General features: G+C 41.7%; 1 long non-coding RNA gene across 1 annotated transcript; it reads right to left on the reverse strand.

The window, feature by feature from the left end:
* Positions 1–293: 293 nt before the first annotated feature.
* On the reverse strand, positions 294–1,083 carry LOC109194745 (uncharacterized). The gene is made up of 3 exons (XR_002056506.1): positions 994–1,083; positions 438–700; positions 294–334 (listed from the first exon to the last, which is right to left on the reverse strand). It is a non-coding gene; the product is annotated as an uncharacterized LOC109194745 (long non-coding RNA).
* Between the last annotated feature and the right edge of the window lie 20,366 nt (positions 1,084–21,449).

The raw sequence follows: 21,449 nt of genomic DNA on the forward strand, positions 1-21,449 counted from the left end.
TAATGACTTCATGAACTTCTTCACAAATAAAATTTTAACCATTAGAGAAAAAAATTACCCATAATTACCTCACAGACATAACATATAGCATATAGCTTCTTTCAGTACCCCTGATACTTATTTAGTCTTTTTCTCCAGTAGATCTTTCCGAGTTAACTTCAGTAATTACTTCCTCCAAACCATCAACATGTCTTTTAGACACTTTTCTGGCTGAGGACCATGGCCTCAGACTTGGAGGTGCTGATTCCCATTCCCACCGCTTCACATTCATCTGCAAACTGTTCCAGTGTGAGCTGGAGCCCATCACCCGATGAAGCCAACAGAACCACACTATCTGTGAAAAGCAGAAATGAGATTCTGAGACTATCCAAGTGAAAGCCTTCCACAACTTGACTACGCCTAAAAATTCTGTCATTCTGAGGTACACGGTTGAATACCTTCTCCAAGTCCACAAAACACATGTAGACTAGTTGGGTAAACTCTCATGCATCCTTGAGAGGATAAAGAGCTGGTCCAGTGTTCCACAACCAGGACAAAAACCACATTGTTCCTGCTGTAGCTGAGGTTTGACTCACAGATGGACTCTCCCTTCCAGCACCCTGGCATAGACTTTCCCAGGGAGACTGAGGAGTGTGATCCCTCTACAGTTGGAGCACATTCTTCGGTCCCCCTTCTTAAAGATGGGAACCACCACCCTGGTCTGCCATCCAGAGGTACCATGCAACAGAGGTGTGTAAACCAAGACAGCGTTACAACATCCAGAGCCTTCAGGAACTCAGGACTAACCTTATCCATCCCAAGGGCCCTGCTACCAAGGAGTTTTTTAACTGCCTCAGTAACCAGTGACATATTCATGCAATAGGTCATCTTATGCATACATTATATGTGGTTACATTAGCAATATACTAATACACAAACTTAGGCTTTAGAACACAAACCTACCAAAATATTAAGAAAATATGGCTGTATATTCTTAAGTCAACAAGTACTCACAGACGATGCTTTCGAAGACATAAACAAGAAATAGGATTGCAGCGGATAACTTCAGGAATCCTTCAGCACATGTGAACCTGCTTACCCCAATTAACATGGCCGACTTCCTGTTCTGGGTCAAAGTGCATGTCATATTAACAACAATTTACAAAGCCTGTTAGGGGGCACTAAACTTAAGGCAGAACACTCAGTATGCCATCATCTTGTGTCAAGTCTCCTGTGTTAAGTTTATTCATGTGTAGTGATATCATATCAGTCTCCCCATGGCCTTTGTCAGAGCATCACCTTCCTTTTGTGCCTCCTAGTTTTACTGCTCCTGTGTTCTTGTGGTCCCACTTTAAGTTTCTGATGGTAGAAGATCTTCAGTTCCCTTTTCTGTTTTTGCATTTCCTATTTAATTTGTAAATGGCTTTCCTTTTCTTTACCTCACTCTGCCTGCATGTGTCTGCTCTTAGGTCCAGTTCCATCTGTAAAGCAATCCTTAGTTTAAATCTTTCATCATCTTATAATGCTCTGAGTGCAGCCATTCCCCTACTCTGTGACAGAGCTGACAACAGTCCATGCTTATGCCACTCTGGGGGCCAACCAGGAGGCCCGTGGCGCCGACTGTGACAAAGTAGTTTTGGAGACCGACCTGGAGGTCAGCAGCACGAAAATCCATAATTCAGTAGTTCTCCAATGCGGCGATGGTGCCGGTGTAAACGTGACAAGAAATCATCCAGTCGCATGGCAGGTTCTAGACATGCTGAACGTGGCTTGGCAGGCGCCGGATGCCCTGAACATGATGGCTGGACATGGGGGCCGCAAGTGATTGAGTTGCAGGCTACGGTGGCCACCGTGAATGGTGGAGCTGCAGGTGACGATGAGAGATCTGTGAATGGTGGGGCTGCAGGCAATGGTGAGGGATTGATGAATGGCGGAGCTGCTGGCAACGGTGAGGGATCTGTGACTGAAAGGGCTGCAAGTGACGGCGAGGGATCCATCACTGAAGGGGCTGTAAGTGAAGGAAGGGGAGTTGTGACTGATGGAACTGTGGGCGACAGCGTAGCAGGGCCAGCAGGTGCGAGGACCTGCGGCGGAGATGAAGCAGAACCAGCAGGTGCAGAGACCTCTGGCTGCCGCAGCACCGTAGAGTACTTTGGCATCTCCCAGGCTCAGAGTGTCTCCTTCGCCTGGACCAGACAGCGGACCAGTGGAACTAGATACAATGAACAAAAAACAAAAGACTCTTTCAAAATAAAACAGGAAACATGGAGACACAGACATGACAACACAAGAACTAATAATCACAACCTAGCATGAAAGCTCAAAAACACAGAATAAGCTGTAATAAACCCTGGGTCTAAGAAACACAGCCAGTGACACTCTCTTTGAACTGCTATGGCCATTGATCAATGGCAAATTTTCATAGTTACTGATCAGTGGCAATGACAATTTGCATACTAACAATTATGAAACTGAACTCATGGTTTATTGTTAATCAATTGTGCTAGTTCTGTTCATTATTCAAATGTACTGTGTTGAAATCTGCAGTCAGCTACGACTAAGGAAGTAACTTTGATGAGTGACAAAACATTTCTCCCGCTGAGACCGCTATGTGATGAATAGACACAAATTTCTGGGTGTATTTCCTTTCATTTACCCTCTTTGTACTATTGGTTTGTAATTTTAACCCTCTTGTAGAGCACTTGGTGTGTGCAAAGATGGAAAACAAGTAATTGTAAGCTGTGTTCAAGGTCATGAAGTACTTTATGTCTGTGTATCAGACAGGTATCCTTTATGAGCTGTGCTCATGTGCCTATTGAGCTCGGTTGCTATGATGCCTAACATGAGCTTCCATGTTGCGCAGAGGCATGTAATTGTTTTATAGTTTCATGGAATGATTGTCTGTTTTTAGCAGTCCCCTTATTTTCTCCCTGTGTGAATCATGTCAGGTCATGGTGCTGTCCAATTTTTAATTCCAGAGGCTCATTGTGGGATGTGTGTCTTTGTGATATTGGCTAGCTGTTGCTCTGGGAGGTTGCTGTTGTCTGCTGGATCTTTGGAGAGCAGGATCTTTTTTCTCTTAGCCTCTGCTTCTCTGACATATGTCTTCAGTCTAGTGGCCATAGCTGTGAGCCCTTCTTTGGCACTTTGTAAAGCCTCAGTTATGGACATCTTGTTGTACCTCTGTTTAATCCAGGACCTGGTTCCCATGATGTCCTTCTGTACTTCAGTTACCTATCTAACATGCTTTCAGGCTTCCCTGATTGTGGCTTCCAGCCTTCTTCTTCCTGGGGGAGCTTCCCCTGTATGCATCTTTGATCTTATACCTAAGTGTTTCTAAGATTACTGTGGCAGTGGCATATTTAAGATCATTGGTTTCAACAACATTGGTGCTTAGAACAGTGTTCACATTTGGAAGTATCTCCTCTTATGGGACTCATTTAGTGAACCAGTGGAGTTGAGCTCTTGGTGGGTTAGAAATCTTTATCTTCAGCGCAGAAGATGTCATTTGTCAATGCAGGTGGTTGGGCATCATCTAGTTCAGTTTTACTGCTCTCTTCTTCCAGGGCTGGCTCATTACATCCACATTGCTCACTATTGTTTCCACTGTGCTGTAGCTTCTCCTGCTTTGATAGTAGAAAAACTATCAAAGCAGTCCCACTATTGATGTGATTAGTGGGACATGTTTCACATATAACCCCTCTCACTAAGTCAGCTTGCATCAATCAGTTTTTACGAACTCTGCAGAATAATGGAATGCGTCTTCCACACCAAAATTAATAATTAGGATGGCTGGACAAAATAGCTGAAATACAACAACTATGTTAAAATAATTTGTCCATATTCAGTTATTATTAGAAACCATGTTATTTCTGGTGGAAATTGCTACATAATTTTCCTTAAAGGGGATATGTAGGTGGGTTTATTGGCTTTAAATGTGATTAATTGAAGATTTTTAAAATGATGATGAAAGAAACATTGAAGGATTGTTAACTATCCACCTCAGGGAGTTAATGTACTTTGAACTAAACAGTCTGAGAAAAAAAATTGCTCTGTATTGATGTTCATACAAAGGATATAGCCTGTAACAAACAGCTACAGTTAGATATTTCTTCTTTTTTTTCTTCATCCTACGAGTTCCCATGTTCACAATATCATACCAGAAAAAGAAAAGTAATAATGTGTACTGCTCTAAGGGAAGATGTCCACCAGTACCGCTGACCTCATAGTCACCCATGGTTCAAAAGTGACATTTTAGGGATAATATTTATTTGGGGATCTGAAAATTCCTCACTTGTAAAACATTGAGCATCAAGCCTGCTGCAATATTACAGTAGGTCATCAAAGCTGTCATCTAAGCTGTCTCTAGATTAATTTCCTGTAAGTTGTTAATTAATATTACTTTACTAATAAAACTTAATCTCTTTGGGTGCCTTCCCAAATAGGGTCAGCTACAATCGGTTAGAGGAATGAATGACCACTCCACAGGTTGGCAGTCCATTTTTAGCCACTAATCAGAGAGTAATATTGCTGCCAAAGTTCTCTATTATGAGAATATAAATCTCCTACATTGATAAAGTGTCACAAAATGGCTTATTGACTATAGCCGGAAGGTCAGCAGGAGACAAAGCCACATCTACTAACTCCTGTGTGAACAATAAGATGTGAACATTAGCATAATAAAAAAATATATATTGGAGGATGGGAGGAGACTACAACTCTGACAAGATCTCTTTCTTATAAACACAGCTCTCAAGAGGTAAACGTGTCTCTAAAAAACAATTTTACATATGAAGCTTTTGCAAACACAAATGTGACTTCAGAAAAATGCATTTCCACTCAAACCCCTTTGCATAATTAAAGTTTTGGGAATAAATATTATATATGAAATTATTATCCACTTTTGGAATGTTTTCTTTGCAGCTAGTGTATGGCCCATGACTCTTTTGTTTCTCCAATGTAGAGGTCTGAGCACTCCCTGCTGCACTGCACAGCATATACAACGTTGTTTAGTTTGTTTCTCCAAGCACGGCATCCCAGTGTACTTCAGACCCAGCCATACACTCAGAAAAAAACTGGTTCGTCCCAAGGACAAAACTCCCAAACACAAACTACACCATGCAGTATATGCAGCAAGGAGTACTTAGACCTCTACACCGAAGAAAGCCAAACACCCAATCCATTAACACAGAACACAACATAGAAGAGCCACCTCGAGAGGACATGACTCAGTTGTACATCTGCATCTAAAGGGTAAAGGTCACTCTTTCAAGGACGCCAATGTTCACATTTTGGACAGAGAAGACAGATGGTCTGAAAGAGGAGTGAAAGAAGCCATCTATGTCCACTGTGAACAACCATCCTTGAACAGAGGTAATGGCTTAGGACACCAACTGTCTGCCATCTATAATCCAGTTTTGAGATTCCTTCACATATGCCTTAACACCCACTCACATGTTGGGCCATTTGATCTCAGTACATCACATGATAGGGTGGGGAGAGGTCTCACAATGGGTTCATTCATGTCATACTACTAAATCCAGTAAATATATTACAGTTTCGATTATTTTTTTACTGGCATTCCAAATGTTCCTGTTATCTGTGTTTAAAATTTATTTTTATTTATTTTTTTACACTGGAGCTACAACGAGCTGATTTCAGTTCATGTGTGGACAGTGATACAGCTTTTGGAGTGGAGATATGAACATGAAATTTATTTTTATTGCACAAAATGACAAGAGCTCATTGTAAAGTTCAATTCAATTCAATTTTATTTATATAGCGCCCAATCACAACAAAAGTCGCCTCAAGGCGCTTTATATTGTACAGTAGATAGCACAATAATAAATACAGAGAAAAACCCAACAATCATATGACCCCCTATGAGCAAGCACTTTGGCGACAGTGGGAAGGAAAAACTCCCTTTTAACAGGAAGAAACCTCCGGCAGAACCAGGCTCAGGGAGGGGCGGCCATCTGCTGCGACCGGTTGGGGTGAAAGAAGGAAAACAGGATGAAAGACATGCTGTGGAAGAGAGCCAGAGATTAATAACAGATATGATTCGATGCAGAGAGGTCTATTAACACATAGTGAGTGAGAAAGGTGACTGGAAAGGAAAAACTCAATGCATCATGGGAATCCCCGGCAGCCTACGTCTATTGCAGCATAACTAAGGGAGGATTCAGGGTCACCTGGTCCAGCCCTAACTATATACTTTAGCAAAAAGGAAAGTTTTAAGCCTAATCTTGAAAGTAGAGATAGTGTCTGTCTCCCGAATCCAAACTGGAAGCTGGTTCCACAGAAGAGGGGCCTGAAAACTGAAGGCTCTCCCTCCCATTCTACTTTTAAATACTCTAGGGACAGCAAGTAAGCCTGCAGAGCGAGAGCGAAGTGCTCTAATAGGGTGATATGGTACTACAAGGTCATTAAGATAAGATGGGGCCTGATTATTTAAGACCTTGTATGTGAGGAGCAGGATTTTGAATTCAATTCTGGATTTAACAGCCAAAACAGGAGAAATATGCTCTCTCTTTCTAGTCCCTGTCAGTACCCTTGCTGCAGCATTTTGGATTAGCTGAAGACTTTTCAGTGAGTTTTTAGGACATCCTGATAATAAAGAATTACAGTAGTCCAGCCTGGAAGTAATGAATGCATGAACTAGTTTTTCAGCGTCACTCTGAGACAGGATATTTCTAATTTTAAAGTGGAAACGCCTGCAGGACAGAAAGAGCTGCATTATACTGCTTACACAACTTAGGATTCTGTGCAGATACTTAAAAGAGCCTAACGCCAGCCACAGTGAGATCCCGATCTTCAACAGGTAACAAAAGCAGTGATGGACAATCAGGAATATTCTTTTTGTTTCTGTTTATAATGTAGAGCCACTGTGACGATCGCTTTGAACTCACTCTGGGCTGGTTTTCATCTTTGCTTTGTGCTGTCAGTTTTCTGTTCATACCTAAAAACTAAAATAAAGATGATATATTGGTCTTCATTAGGATAGGGATTTGTGTTGGTATTTGGGATTTATATATAGGTTTATATTGCTAACTGATAATGTGTTTCAGGTCATTTTACAGTATTGCAAAAGGTAATGTAACAAGAGTAATGAATTACATTCTCTGGCTAGGAGCAACAGACAAGCCTGCAGTCTGAGAGCAAATTGTTTTGTTAGGATAATGAGGTAGTTATGTTTTTTTTTTATGGGGCCTGATGAACACGAAGGGATGACAGGGAGACAACGAGGAGTAATATGGGAGAAATATGGCTTCTTCTTATAGTCCCAGTTAGTACTCAGCATTCTGGATCAATGAAAGGCCTTTTAGGGAGATTTTGGCATAATCCTATAAATGAGAATTAAGGTAGTAATTACTTATTGAACACACATATTCACTTATGGTGTTTTTTTTTTTTTTTTTTTTGTTTTTTTTTGTTGCCTGTCCCGTTTGGATCTTTAGCCATCAGAATTGTTGTCTGAAGGCCAAGAAAGATGCCAAGCGGCTTTACTTTACCAATTGGATCATCATGGCCTTGCCATATTGGTCCATTTGATTGACCTTTATTATAATTATGTATTTATTTTATTTTATTTTCGGTTGTTACAGACAGGACAGACATGACTGGGGGATAGGACAGGGAGAAAGAATGAAAGAAAGAGAGGGAGAGAAAGAAAAACAGAGGGGGGAAGAGATGGTGAGAAAGGGGGGAAGAAAAAAAAATAAAAACAAACAAAACACCTGGGTCACCTGTATGGAGATAAGAAGAAACAGAAGAGAAAACAAACAAGAAAGAGCAACATAATAAATACAACACCATCACAATAAACTAGCTAACAGTAGATAACAGTAGATACTAAATATTACATGTTATTGTGCAGTACGCAAGATCGACAGCGCACAATGTGTTTTGAGGTAGCAGCCAAGAATGGTGTAGTTTGTGTCTGTGAACACCCGTGTGTACACCTGTGTGCTCACCTGTGTGGATCAGCACGCTTGTATTCAAAAGGTTTCTCCATGTAATGATCTGCTAGGGAGTGTGGGGAGCCATAGCCACGTCCCCCAGTGCATGAATCAAGTATGGAGGAGATCCAGGCCCCAGACATCCAGAGGCCCCAGAATACGAGGACCCAAGGAGGACCACCAGGGGGGACACCGTGCCACCCTCCTGGGAAGAGCTTGGAGAGCCCCAAACAAGAGGTCACCCAGCAGTCACGGAGCAGAGGCCAGAGGGGGTTGCAGTGACGTGTCCGCGGGCTCTGCCGGCAGCCAGCTGTGACAGAGAGGACCGGGCCTCAGGCCCAGAGGCCAGAGGCCTGAGGGCACCCCACCCCCAGAAGGGGCACAGCCGGGCCACAGGCGCCAGGCCCCGCCAATCAGCCACCAGGAGTGAGCAGGTACATACATGAGCGCCTAGCCCCAGACACCAAGAACCACCAACACACCAACGTCTGAGGGCATCAGCCACTGGCAGGGAGTGTGGTTAGGGGAGACAGGCCTCCATACCTTGGAGAGCCTGAGATGTTCTCAGAGAGGTGGAGTCAAAGACCCAAGCTGACATATAGACACAGACAAACAGGTGCACGCAGACACAAATGTGCATTCCCACCCCCATATACACAAACAAATACTCAGCACTCACCCGACATGGAGACAGACACAAATAGACACTGTACACACATTCACACTCCCCAACATACTCTATATCCCAGTTCCGGGTATCCCTGCCCCCAGAGGGGCAAACCATACCCAGACACAGGAGATGTAACCCTTCTCTCTAGGGTGGAGGAAAGCCAACTGCCTCCTTATCTGCAGTAGCAGCGAGGCCCCGCATCCCAGACCCCCAATCCGACAGCCAGTACCTCCTCCCAGCCCCAGACGGTTAACAGAACGGGGATGAGTGAAGACCCCAAACCTCCCTCCGCCCGCTCATATGTAGCGTTGCTGCATGTTGTTCTAAAGTGCATTTAAAACACAGGAGGGCATGGTGCTTCCTGCCAGAGAGCAGCACGGCTCCTCCCGAAAACCCTCAGTGTCTATATGCTTTTAAAATTGAGGGTAGGGCACCAGCACCAAAGGTGGGTTCGAATACACAGACCATCCTCTGGACGCTGTATAACGTGCCCACCCCCAAGGCCCTATATGTATGTGTTATGAGAGTATGAGTAATGTGGATGTCTAGGTTGCAGAATAAAATTGAGGCACAGGCAGCCAGAAGGGGACAGAGGGGGAGTGCCTCCCCTGCACCCTGGTGACACACCTGCACCGGAAGGCCTGGGTGTGTCTGGGTGTGGTGGAGCGGGAAGAGGGAGGCAGCTGAGGATGGGGAGGGAAGAAAGGGAAGGGCAAGCGGCCCCTCCCTGGGGCCAGCTCCCCCGCTGACCCCAGTAGGCACCCCCACACTCTGGAACCCACCAGGGCAAGGGGCCCAGGCCCATCCGGACCGGGGCCCACAGCAGCAGAACCACCCGGCCCCAAAGAGTCTGGGGCAGCCCACCCAACCCCACCGCAGAGAAAACTGCACCCACCCCATAATCCAATCTTCTCCCAGACTACACAAGACAATAGACACCCAGGTTGAGTCATTCTCCACCTCTCCAATATCTCTCCCCAACCTGCAGAGTGTACTCCTCTAGAGAGGAGACCTCCTGCAAAGATGTAACAGCCTCCCCACCAGATAGAGAGCCCTCCAGTTGGGCCGATGTACCAGAGGTCCCCCGCTCTGGGGCTGAGCCCCCATGCACCCACCCGCCCACTACCCCGGCGACAAAACAACCAGTACCCAAGGCCCCAAGGCCCAGCCAGAGGCCCAGCCCGGGGTAGAGCACCCCCAGACCCCCAAGCCTCCACGCCCCTACCGGACCCACCCAGGGGCAGCCAGGCTACCAGGCCAGTAACCAACGTCCGCCAGCAAAGACCCTCCCCCATCTCCGCTGTACGCAGCCACAAGGAAAACACCATCTAAGAGCCACCAGAGCCCCTAATCAGGTCATGGCCACAACCCCCATGTTAGGCCCTACAGGCTAAATGGTGTTTTATTTCTGTCACTTTTACAGAGATATTTTTTTTAGAATTTGACTGCTAGCATACTATAAGGGTTATGATTCAGGTACACACGTTTTTTTTTGGGGGGGGGGGGGGGTTTGTTGATAAAATTACTGTGTTTTTTTTCCTTCTATCTTTCTTTCTTCTTCATTGGTAGAAATAAATGTAGATAATAAATGTAGGTAGAAGCAATGAGATTCCAAGCAAACGTTCCAGGCCACTTAATTCAATTCTATTTTATTTATATAGATATGTAAAATAAGACAGGGCAAAAGACACACCATGGAAGAGAGTAAAGAGTAAGTAAGTAAAGAGTAAGTTCATGGGAAGCCCCCAGCATCCAGGAGGATTCAGGGTTACCTGAATTAGCTCTATCTCTATGCTTTGTCAAAAAGGAAAGCTTTAAACCCAATCTCAAAAGTAGAGAGGGTTTCTATATCCTGAATACAAACTGGGAGCTGGTTTTGCCTCTACTTTTAAATATCCTCGAGACCATATGTAAACCAGCAGTTTAAATGCAAAGTGTTTTATTGGGGTGATACAGTACTATGACGTGAAAGCAGTAAAGTCATGAGATGAGGCCTGATTGATTGACCTTGTATGAATAGTCAGTCAGTCAAAGCAATTTCTTTTTTTTATTCTAAAGATGTATGTTACTTAAATTAACTGCTTTTTTATAGCGCTCATGCACTGAGTACAGAACATGCCTCATTCACGTAAGCTTTTGTTTCTGTCAGGGCACTGGGTATGTGACCCAGCATTTTGAGGTTTTTTTTGTATTTTTGATTTCTTATGATGTACTGGAGAAATGTTAAGTTCTAGTGGTTATTATTACTCTTAGTTAGGTTTTAGTCTAGTTAATGTTGTCACCCACGCTTCCTTGTTTAGGGGTCATTTCCTGTTTCCTGTGTAAGTCTGTCTTGTCCTCTATGTATGACTTTTAGTTATGCCAATGCCTTGTCCCCCTTGTCTATTCCAATGTTCCTCTCCTTGTGTTCCTTTCCGTCTTCCCAGGGTGTCATGTTTTTCATGTCTGTGGTTTCGATGTCCTATTGTCAAGCTTGTGTTGTCAAAGTCTTCCTCACATTATGTTTTCTGTTTTATTTTGACACTCTTGTGTTTCCATGTTCAGTGTGTTTGGTTTTGCTTCATGTTCATTTGTGTCAGCTGTGTTCCCCAGGTGTTCTACTTCCCTCATTACCCTTCTGTGTATTTCAGTCCTCTGTCTCCCTTTGTTCAGTGTCAGGTTGTCTGTTTATCTCGCCTCATGTCCATGGATTTTCATGTCTCTTCAGGTCTCAGGTTTTTTCATACTCCAGTTCAGGTTCATGTCATAGTTTTCATGTTTAGTTCTAGCTGTTCCCAGTTAAGGTTATTGTTTAGTCTTTGCCTCTGTTCTCCTTTGCCTTTGTTTTTTGACTAACAGACTAAATAAATGGCTCACTTTTTGTTATACTTCAGTTTTGCCTCCCGTGAATTCTGCTTTTGGGTCCACACCACAACACACTGGCAACTCAGCCATGACAGTTTCTATGCCTAGTTCTTTCTAGCCAACATTCACACACTTTCACATGCCAATGAATGCTTCAGAGAGCAACTTGGTTTTCTGTAGCCCAACGATACTTTTTCATGCAGACTGGAGGAGCCAAGGATTAAGCCACCAACCTTCTCATTAGTAGATGTCCACCTCCACCTTCATGAGCAAAAGGTTTACATTGCCCATTACGAAGTTACCAAGGTATTCGTGTGGACATGACAATTTATATTAATTATATTCGGAGGGCCAGCTCTGTTCTAGGATGCCCTCTGGACCCAGTGGAGGTGGTGAGTGACAGGAGAATGGTGGCTAAGCTGTCATCCCTGCTGGACAACATCTCGCACCCCATGCAGGAGACTCTGACAACACTGAGCAGCTTCTTCAGTGCCAAGCTGCAGCACCCACGATGTGGGACGGAGAGATTTCGCAGGTCTTTTCTTTCCCACTGCTGTCAGACTCCACAACAAAGACTTTGCAACTGACCAAACACACACATCCACACATGTGCAATAGCAATAACACTGAGTGCAATACTCTTTTTCTGACAACGTTGTATTTTACTCAGTTGTATATAGTATTTGTATTCTATTTTATTCTATTGTATATACAGGGTGGGCCATTTATATGGATACACCGTAATAACATGGGAATGGTTGGTGATATTAAAGTCCTGTTTGTGGCATGTTAGTATATGTGAGGGGGCAAACTCCTCAAGATGGGTGGTGACCATGGTGGCCATTTAGAAGTCGGCCATCTTGGATACAACTTTTGTTTTTTCAATAGGAAGAGGGCCATGTGACACATCAAACTTATTGGTAATGTCACAAGAAAAACAATGGTGTGCTTGGTTTCAATGTAACTTTATTCTTTCATGAGTTATTTACAAGTTTCTGACCACTTATAAAATGTGTTCAATGTGCTGCCCATTGTGTTGGATTGTCAATGCAACCCTCTTCTCCCACTCTTCACACACTGATAGCAACACCGCAGGAGAAATGCCAGCACAGGCATCCAGTATTCGTAGTTTCAGGTGCTGCACATCTCGTATCTTCACACCATAGACAATTGCCTTCAGATGACCCCAAAGATAAAAGTCTAAGGGGGTCAGACCGGGAGACCTTGGGGGCCATTCAACTGGCCAACGACAACCAATCCACTTTCCAGGAAACTGTTCATCTAGGAATGCTCGGACCTGGCACCCATAATTTGGAGGTGCACCATCTTGCTGGAAAAACTCAGGGAACATGCCAGCTTCAGTGCATAAAGAGGGAAACACATCATCATGTAGCAATTTCAAATATCCAGTGGCCTTGAGGTTTCCATTGATGAAGAATGGACCCACTATCATTGTACCCCATATACCACACCAAACCATCACTTTTGTTGTTCCAACAGTCTTGGAGGGATCCATCCAATGTGGGTTAGTGTCAGACCAATAGCGGTGGTTTTGTTTGTTAACTTCACCATTCACATAAAAGTTTGCCTCATCACTGAACAAAATCTTCTGCGTGAACTGAGGGTCCTGTTCCAATTTTTGTTTTGCCCATTCTGCAAATTCTGTGCGCCGATCTGGGTCATCCTCATTGAGATGCTGCAGTAGCTGGAGTTTGTAAGGGTGCCATTTGTGAGTAGCTAATATCCGCTGAAGGGATGTTCGACTAATGCCACTCTCCAGTGACATGCGGCGAGTGCTACGCTGTGGGCTTTTGCTGAATGAAGCTAGGACAGCCACTGATGTTTCTTCATTAGTGACAGTTTTCTTGCGTCTACATTTTGGCAAATCCAACACTGAACCAGTTTCACGAAACTTAGCAAGCAGTTTGCTAACTGTAGCATGGGAGATGGGTGGTCTCGTAGGGTGTCTTGCATTGAAATCTGCTGGATTTGACCCGGTTACTGCGTTCACCAGATATCAACACAATTTCGATCCTCATGCTCCTCACTTGTTAACCTCTTCGACATGTCTATGGCTGTGAAAAAAGAGAAACTTGTAAATAACTCATAAAAGAATAAAGTTACGTTGAAACCAAGCACACCGTTGTTTTTCTTGTGACATTACCAATAAGTTTGATGCGTCACATGGCCCTCTTCCTATTGAAAAAACAAAAGTTGTATCCAAGATGGCCGACTTCTAAATGGCCACCATGGTCACCACCCATCTTGAGGAGTTTGCCCCCTCACATACACTAATGTGCTACAAACAGGACTTTAATATCACCAACCATTCCCATTTTATTACGGTGTATCCATATAAATGGCCCACCCTGTATATCAGAGAATATATCTATGAGTGTCTATGCCAATTCAATAAACTTTGCACTGTCCACTTTCTGCTGTAACAAAACAAATCTTATCTTATCTTAATTCATCGAGCATCAAACTTCATTTCTCTTATTTTTATTTATTAAACTTAATACCAAATTAAGTACAAATTACTATATGAGAGCAAAAGTAGATTTGCTGGCTCTCTCTCCATGCAAGCACTCACCCAAAAGTGCTAGCGACTGTAGCACTTTCTATGCTATATGCTGTCGGCTGATAATATTTGGCAAAGCTGTAATTTCTTTGAGATATTAATTTATAGTCCATGCATGGACTGACATTATTTTGTTTTGTTTTATTTTGTAATACAGTAACAAAAAAAGTAGGCATAATGGCTGGCATTAAAATGACATTTTAATGTAAATATTTTATTAATAAGGTCTTGAAATATTATTACCTGTTTATTAATTAAATAAAATACATTATACTGTACTGTATACTGTATTGCCTATTCAATTTTTATTGCAGAAGCTGGATAATGGAACAAACTGATACTTGGTTGTGCACATCTGCTTCCAAAGTGATAATAAGACAGGCAAAGTTTTCACATCATTTAGACAACATTGGCTGTAAAATAAGTTATCTCATATGTGACAATTTACATTTGGATTAGCCCAAGCAGAACAGTAAAAAAGGAAATAACCCAAATCACTGGCATTTGTTATTATACAACTTCCAAAAACTGTAAATGAAATATACTTTGTACATGGATCATGAAACAAACAAATTCACGTAGCAATGACAACACTGCAGCAGCTTGCAGTGCCAAAGCAGCAAAGTGAAATTAGAAATAAAACATGCATGCATATGTCTTGTGGGCTAACAATCAGAGACACCACTCACCTGGGATATAAAAGAGTAAATTATTGAATACACAATTGCACAAAGTGACTGAGCAAACAAACACCAGATAATCATTGCTGCTTTGAGAAAGTCACACTCACCAAGACTCATCCCAATTATTGCAGGCATGAGGTTCAGCAGAACAGAACTGAAATGCTAGCTTGGTCCAATTGTGAGAAGTAAATTAGGCTGCCTGATAATTGCTAGTTGTATGAGCATTAATGTTTTTTTAACCAGGCTAAAATCACTGGACCACAAATAAATCATGAGGAGCATAACTGAATCCCTCAAACATTATGACATTATTGTTATTGGTAATGTGTGATAATCAACTTGCAGCCCCATTGTGGTTGTCAGTTTGAGTACAGAGTAGTACTCACCAAAGTGAGGTGTCTAATGCTGTGATGAGAGATTTGGGGATAAAGCGGTGAATTATCCCCCCAAAACCCATACACTTAGAGACTGTGCCAGCTCCGAAAAACAAACAAAAACAAAAATCAACAAAAAAACAATTTAAACATAAAAAGCCACAAAGAAAGAACAATGCAGTATCCACATCTGCACCAAGCGTAAAACAGTGAAATGTGGATTATTAAACATTAGGTCTCTGTCTTCCAAGTCTCTCTTAGTACATGACTTAATAATTGATCAACAAATCAAATTACTCTCCCTTATAGAACCCTGGTTACAGCAGGATGAATATGTTAGTTTAAATGAATCAACACCCCCCCAGTCATTCTAACTATCACAATCCTCGAAGTAGAGGCCGAGGGGGCGGTGTGGCAGCAATCTTCCACATCAGCTTATTAATCAACCAAAGACAAAGACGGAGTTTGAATTCACTTAAAAGCCTGATACTTTTCCACCCCAGCTGGAAAACTCAAAAACCAGTCTTATTTGACATCATCTATCATCCATCTGGGCCTTACACAGAGTTTCTGTCTGATTTCTCAGGCTTTTTTATCTGAGCTGAGCGCTAAATCAGAGAAAATGATTATTGTGGGTGATTTTAATATCCATGTAGATGCTAAAAATGACAGCCTCAACACAGCATTTAATCTAGATTTGGTTCAATTCCTGAAAATCCTCTCTTGTCTGATCATTTACCAATAACATATAAATTTACAATAATGGATTAGCAGATTTCATCACAGTAATAGATTTCATCACAGTAGATGTCTTTCTGAAAGTGCTGTAACTAAATTTAAGAATATAATCTACCCACTGTTATCATCTTCAATGCCCTGTACCAACACAGAGCAGAGCAGCTACCTGAATGCTACTCCAACAGAGGTTGATTATCTTGTTAAAGATTTTGCCTCCTCACTACGTTTGACACTGCATACTGTAGCTCCTGTGAAAAAGAGAGCCTCAAATCAGAAGTACTTTACTCCGTGGTATGATTCTCAAACATGAACCTTAAAGCAGATAACTCGTAAGCTGGAGAGGAAATGGCGTGTCACAAATTTGGCAGATCATCATTTAGCCTGGAGAAATAGTTTGTTGCTTTACAAGAAAGCCCTTTGTAAAGCTAGAACATCTTACTATTCATCATTGATTGAAGAAAATAAGAAAAACCCTAGGTTTCTCTTCAGCACTGTAGCCAGGCTGACAAAAAGTCGGACCATTGTTGAGTCAACCATTCCTTTAACGTTAACTAGTAATGACTTCATGAACTTCTTCACAAATAAAATTTTAACCATTAGAGAAAAAGTGACTCATAATCATTTCACGGATGTAATATTATCTACAGTTACTTTCAGTACCATTGATATTAATTTAGAGTTTTTTTCTCCAATTGATTTTTCTGAGTTAACTTTCTGAGTTAACTTCAGTAATTACTTCCTCCAAACCATCAACGTGTCTTTTAGACCCCATTCCTACAAGACTGCTCAGAGAAGTCCTACCATTAATTAATGATTCAGTCTTAAATATGGTCAACCTATCTCTAATAATCGGCTATGTACCAGGGACCTTCAAGCGGGGAGTAGTTAAACAGTTATTTAAAAAGCCGTCTCTTAATCCAGCTGTCTTTGCTTATAAATATGGTATCTAACCAAATTCTTACTCTGGATGGCATTACCTTGGCCTCTAGTAACACTGTGAGGAACCTCTGAGTCATTTTTGACCAGGATGTCCTTCAATGCAACTATTAAACAAATACTAGTTTTACAGCATCACTCTGAGGACTGATGCTGAAAAACTAGTTCATGCATTTATTACTTATAGGCTGGACTACTCTAATTCATTATTATCAGGATGTCCTAAAAACTCCCTGAAAGCCTTCAGTTAATCCAAAATGCTGCAGCAAGAGTACTGACAGGGACTAGAAAGAGAGAGCATATTTCTCCTGTTTTGGCTTCCCTTCACTGGCTTCCTGTTAAATCCAGAATTGAATTCAAAATCCTGCTCGTCACATACAAGGTCTTAAATAATCAGGCCCCATCTTATCTTAATGACCTTGTAGTACCATATCACCCTATTAGAGCACTTTGTTCTCACACTGCAGGCTTACTTGTTGTTCCTAGAGTATTTAAAAGTAGAATGGGATCGAGAGCCTTCAGTTTTCAGGTCCCTCTTCGATGGAAACAGCTTCCAGTTTGAATTCGGGAGACAGACACTATCTCTACTTTCAAGATTAGGCTTCAAACTTTCCTTTTTGCTAAAGAATATAGTTAGGGCTGGATTAGGTGACCCTTAATCCTCCCTTAGTTATGCTACAATAGGTGTAGGCTGCTGGATTCCCATGATGCATTGAGTATTTCTTCTTCAGTCACCGTTCTCACTTTCTGTGTGTTAATAGACCTCTCTGCATTGAATCATTACTTGTTATTATTCTCTGGCTCTCTTCCGCAGCATGTCTTTTGTCCTCTTTTCCTCCCCTCACCCCAATCGGTCGCTAACGGCTGCCCCTCCTTGAGCCTGGTTCTGCCGGAGGTTTCTTCCTGTTAAAAGGGAGTTTTTCCTTCCCAGTGTTGCCAAAGTGCTTTCTCATAGGGGGTCATATGATTGTTGGGTTTCCCTCTGTATCTGTTATTGTAGGGTCTACCTTGCAATATAAAGCGCTTTGAGGTGACTGGTGTTGTGATTTGGTGCTATATAAATAAAATGGGATTGAATTGAATTGAGAATGATTATTGCTTCACACCATAGTGTGGAGAATAATTTCCCACAGACCCCAATACGGCGATGGCTCTCACGGAGCATTTTTTTTTTTGTATGTTTTACCTAGTCCAGAGAAAAATAGTTTCTTTCCAGTCACAGTAATCATACTTTTGGTGATCAAGTTTTCAAACAACTATTATTTTAAAGAAAGAAAAAAAGTGAAGTTAGGCCTAATGTCTGCTAGATGTGGCTGTCAGAAAAGAGTTTTAGCGATTTTAAAATTACGATTTATTTCTCTACTATATTTTGAAACTAATGCTTTAAATTTGCTAGAAGTGGATAATCACCATTTTTGACATAATAGTTGACAATGCATCTCAGAGCACAAACCAAGCCATGAACTCCAAGGAATTGTCTGTAGACCTCAGAGACAGAACTGTATCATGGCACAGATCTGGAATAGGGCACATAAAATAATCTACAGCACTCAAGGTCCTAATGAGCACAGTGACCTGCATCATCTGTAAAAGGAAGAAATATGGAAACACCAGGACTCTTCCAGGTTGGCTGCGCAGAACTGGCTCTCTGGCCAATCTGAGTGACCAGGATAGAAGACCATTGGGTTCAAGGATGTGAACCCAATGGTCTTCTATCACTCTAACAGAGATCCAGCATTTCTCTGTGGAGAGAGGAGAACCTTCTAGAAGGACAGCTATTTGTACAGCACTCCACCAATGAAAGAATGGCTACCCATAATGTGTGCCAAGCTTGTAGCATCATACTCAAAAAGACTTGAGGCTGTAATAGGTGGCAAAGGTGATTCAAGTATTGAGCAAAGGATATGTATGGATATGTATATAAATGTTATATGTGTGTTGGATTTTGTGGTGAAATTGAGTTTAATGCATTTTAAAATATGGCTGTAAAATCACAAAATGTGGAACAAGTTAAGCACTGTGAGTACTTTCAAGATCCACTGAATGCCAGCCTGGGTTTTAATAATAATATAATGTTAATATTATTGCCATCATTTAATATTCACATCATGATAGCAGGATTTTTTAAAACATTGTGAAGTTTCCACCAGCAAAGAAGCTCATGTTCACTTTATTCTGATCACTACCCTCACTGAAAAGTAATGCTCACGCTCACTGTAAATACAAAGACAATACAAGCTCCCTTGAAATGGCAGCTGTTTGCAGAAAACATATCCTCACTAAAGAGGGAAAGGTTTATTTTGAGAGGATAAATATTTGATATTGAAGCTTCAGTATTTGGTATCAGCCATTTCTTCTGAACCTTGACTTATTTTCCTGGGAATTTACAAAGCTGCTTGGAGCATCTTGAAAGCACACGAATAGATGGTAGAGCAATTAAAACGTGCAAGATGAAATCATCCGTGCTGAAATGTTCTGCTCTATTCCCTTGTCAAGGAGACATGGCCTCTCCACAGTAATCCAGCATTAATAGGATGGGTTCAACCGGAGTGTCAAGAGCAGCCAAAAGCTGGAGATTTTCAGAGCTGCCTGACAACGAACCCACTTCTAAAAAACACTCCATAATCATTGGGATTATGAAAGCACAACTCTGTAGTACAGTGATCAAAACAATTACGCTTATTGCAATGTTATAATTAGTGCTCAGGGCTCACGGACACTGTTGTTTTTCATGTACTCAAGTGCTGGGTAGGGAATACATTGTAACAATGTAAGATGAGCTCTTTCTTCTTTGCCCTTGATATACTCTGTGTGTGTGTGTGTGTGTGTGTGTGTGTGTGCATCTGTGCGTGTGTAGTTAGCCTTGTAACTGTGCAATGGGTGAGTCCTTGCGTTCATTCTTGTTCCTTCTTTTCCCATATTCCACATGCAAAGCATGTCAAAAATATCTTCAGTGTAAGTGGGTGTAAAATGTATATAAATACAAAAAAGGCTACAAATGTATATAAATACATAAATACATTTGTAGCCTATCATAATACATACATTATAACATAAATAATTGTTGCAAACAGCCCATACTATTTTATTAAAATAAACTGATATTAATATTGTTTCATCATCAAATATTTTATAATAATTAATTACTATTGTTTGCAAAATTAGATTTTCAATATAATCCTTTTCAAAAACCCAGCCAAGGGAGGAGGGGGGGGTGCAGTGTAATCAGTGTACTCCTTTTTCTGGTCCCAAGCCCAGATAAATGACATGTGTTAGACAGATGTGAAAGGTGATCCAGTGTAAAAACTAGTAACAGTGGTGATGTGTTGGGTACATATAGTATTAAGGAAAGAAATGTAGAACAAGAGATGGTAGTGGATTTTGGAGCATGGAAGTGGTGTGGTTAACATCAGTGACGTGCGAGTCTTGAACGAATCATTCAATACTCGAGAATCACTTTACTGACTCATGAATCATGATTCACAATCCCAACTGACTCATTCACTGACTCATCCCTGTTACCATTAGCAAACTAATTTTATTAGTAGAGATATATCAAGCTTATAATTAAAATTGTGGCAAAAAACAACAGCCAGTTTCTTAACAAAAACATTTCTCCTCTGGTCTGGAAGAAAAAAACCCTGAGTAGAAAGCTCACATCAAGACAATAGCTCATCAGTTCACAGTAGCATCGCTCTGCTAACATGCTAATAGCACATTTGAGTTACTCACCCCCTCCCTTCCTGAGAGCTAATGTCCGTTGTGGAATCGTAGCATGAACGAATCAATCAGTTCCTCCTTAGCCGGCCTCATTCAGGACTAAGGACTAAGGACTCACTCACCCCTTCCCCCCGGCTCACAGCTCAAACGAGCTGAACGAATCAACTCACCCCCCTCACAGCTTCTTCTTCTTCTTCTTCTTCTTGGTTGGCAACCAACGTTAAGGTGCATTACTGCACCCCAGTTCACAGCTCAGTGGACTCTTGGGCTACATACGACTCACTCACCCCTGCCTCCAGGCTCTCAGCTGGTGAATCAGATCACAATCAGAGCGTGTTACCGTGGAAAAGTCGCTTCTTCACCTGAGATGAAGTCTGAGAGTCTGACTGACACAATATAATATTCACTTTAACAAATAGTCACTTTAACAAACATTCACTTCTTTTGCTGTGACGTAAACACTGTGCGCCGGCTATCACAAACTTTTGCTGTGTAATCCATACAGGTGAGGCAAAGAGACTGCTCATGATTTAATCTGTTTTATATATATAAAACAGATTGTTTTGCATAGATAATAAGCAGAAATAAGCAGAAAAAAGGAAAAAATATATGAACTCAGTTCCACCACTATAAAAAAATCTGCTGCTGCAGTAATGTAAGTAAAATAATCAGAAATTCGCTATTTCACTAAATATTTAGATGAGAAAATATATATTTGACACATTTGAGGAAAATACTAATAATAAAAAAACCAGAAAATTCTAATAAAGGTGTCTGTGTTTTTTTTTCATGTGTATGGGGGAAGGGGGCGGTGCTACAGTGTTGTTTGTGGGCAGTGCAACTTAATGATAAGAGGGAAAAATGGATAGTTGTTGAAGAAGTAATATTTGGAGGCATTTTGAAATGAAAAGTGCAACACATGCACAATGCAACATTTGCAAGGCGGTTTTATCCTTTCGGGGGGGA

Source organism: Oreochromis niloticus, linkage group LG15, assembly GCF_001858045.2.
Source record: "Oreochromis niloticus isolate F11D_XX linkage group LG15, O_niloticus_UMD_NMBU, whole genome shotgun sequence".
Lineage (NCBI taxonomy): Eukaryota > Metazoa > Chordata > Actinopteri > Cichliformes > Cichlidae > Oreochromis > Oreochromis niloticus.